General features: G+C 43.2%; 1 protein-coding gene across 1 annotated transcript in view; it reads left to right on the top strand.

Moving 5' to 3' along the window:
* Positions 1-2,465, top strand: part of LOC101859242 (peroxisome biogenesis factor 10) — an 11,566-nt gene that overhangs the window by 1,149 nt on the left and 7,952 nt on the right. The gene's annotated exons all lie outside the window — the stretch shown is intronic.

Here is a 2,465-nt window from a genome sequence, read left to right as displayed (position 1 = left end):
CGAGTCATAGGAAGTTGGCAGTGATGTCATGCTGGACAAGAATCAGAGTCCAAATAACATTTTTTCATATTCGGACTCAAGTCTGAATTGTCACTTCGTTTTTACATCGCCAGCATGTATTAATAAGGTGCTTTTTCGGTAGTTCCCACCCCCCTTATTTGATGTAGATCTATACGTTTGGTTCGCGGCGAGCTGAGATATCAAACCTAGCAACTGCAAAACATTAAATTGTGGTAAAATTCAGGGGGGTATGCCCCCCTGAAACCCCCCAACTTATTTTCATTAAGTCCTTGCCCCCCCTGAAACCCCTATATTCTTGGGGCCAAAACCCGTGAATAACAATTGCGGGGTGGGAACTACAGAAAAAGCGCCTTAATATGCGCACTAGCCATTTTAGAACAACAGTGGGTGGGTCGGGCTTCCCCCCTGAAAACAATAATACTTTTTTTTAAAACCCATGTAAATGCCATACAATAACATAAGAGTGGACCATTGCACAGCCTGCCTCAAAAGCATTCAGTGTTGGGTCCATCAAAGTTCAATCTTACCATCACTCAATTGGAATTGGGTATATAAATTTAAAAGGCCGCGGCTATTCGGACTCTCAAGTCTGAATTCGAGTCCCAATAGCCTTCCGTGGCTATTCGGACTCAAACTTCAATGTGCGTGCGCAATCACTAGGTGTACCGGGTGTGAAGCAGACAAGCAATTCGACCTTGACCTTCCTCGGTTTCTATGATCTGAAAAGAACTTATAACAACAAATGGGCACCGACCGTGGTGACCCAGTGCGAACTGTGGTCTTTTCTTTACAAAGGATAAAGGGCCGGGCAGTGGGCAACGGTATGGGAGGGAATATAGATCTATATGCAAAAAAAAAGAGGGAAGGTGGTGGGGCAGGCCTGGGGAAGTAAGATGGAGAAAGAAAAAGTAAGAGAAAGTTAGAGAGAGGAAAGGTAAGAGAGATAGAGAGAGAAAGAGGGGGGGGGGCTGTCTTAAAAGGACTGATTATGGATTTTATGTTTTGATCCCTTTGCAGTCGTGAAACGCAGTGTAATAGCCTAGTTTAAAGTCAGAATAGCAATGGGAGACTATTCGGACTCGAGTATAGACCTCGCTTACGGTACAACTGGTGACTGCGCACACGCACTGGAATTTCAAGAGTCTGAATAGCCTCCAGCGGCTGTTCGGACTCGAGTTCGAATAGCCACTTCAAACAAATTAAATATAATTTACGGGAGGAGTTTCGCAAAGGGTTGGCACTTACCGTGACAAGGTCCACTGAGCAAACTATACTAGGGTTAGGGGTTAGATATATCCCGCTCAAAATATCCCCTCTTTTGTGTGTTGTTGGTCTGCTGGCCCTTTGCAGAACTCCTTCCTAATTTACAGTAAGTAGTCTCCGCCGAAATGCACAATGCCCCGGGGGGTGGGGGGGTTGGTTCCTTAGCGTGTGTTTATATGGAGGGTGCTTTTATGTGTACCTGTGCAAAGGGATGAATGGATGCAGTTGCAGTCGTCTTATTTCGTTGATATTTTAGTAATTTCCCTTGGGGGGGTGGCCGGGTCACTTTGGCCAATAATGTGATGACATGTACTGTTTTGTGAAGGATTCCTCTACTGCGGTTATGAAAACAAAGGCGTTGACTGGGTTTGGGGGGGGGGGGGGGGTCAAAGAGACGGACTCACTGTACTGATACAAATACTCACTATAAAATCTCGGGAACAGATAGGAGGAAACTGTTGGTGATGATAGTTATAGGGATGAGCGCTCAGCCAAGCAGCTTTCCAAGTGACCACGACTGACTGCATGTTCATCTGCGAGAAATTCATGGATGAGATCAGAATCGGACATCCCAACAGACATTTTTCTTGTGATTCGTTGAACAAGTACATTACAAGTTCTTCAAACAGAGCTGATTACTTGACCAATCTTTAAGCCTTAAGGCTTCTCTACTGTTCTACAGTATTCCCGCAAGTTGCGCAAGGCATTTACTCAGCATTACATGAAATCCCTCAAACACCAGTCAGAAACCTTCTCTCAAAGAGATGCGTTTTGAGTGATCAATAAAAAATCATTATTTTTGTCCTCTCCACCCCCCCGACGGCCAGTTTATTGATCTCAACTTTTTATGGTTGAGCGGCTGTGTCCGCCCGGGTTTTTGTTCCGCAAATTATGATCTGAAATGCAGGACCTTACCTGAATGTAGACCTTCAGAGTGAATCAGAGCAGGATCTTAGGGGTGATTTTTGTTTAGTAAAAATTCTGTTTTCTTAAAACAGTGGGATTTTAGGCGAACCGGGATCGTAAGCGGTGGGATCAGGGTTGGTGATTTTTTATATTTTTTTCATAAAAATAAAAAAAATCGATTTTTTAAATTTAAATCATGATTTTTTAAATTTAAATCAGATTTTTTGATTTTTTTGATTTTTTTAAAAATGTCGACACAGTTTGGGATTTTTGGT

Source organism: Aplysia californica, unplaced genomic scaffold (assembly GCF_000002075.1).
Source record: "Aplysia californica isolate F4 #8 unplaced genomic scaffold, AplCal3.0 scaffold00182, whole genome shotgun sequence".
Classification (NCBI taxonomy): domain Eukaryota; kingdom Metazoa; phylum Mollusca; class Gastropoda; order Aplysiida; family Aplysiidae; genus Aplysia; species Aplysia californica.
Note: the sequence above shows the minus strand (reverse complement) of the source record. Positions and strands in the feature narration are given on the sequence as shown.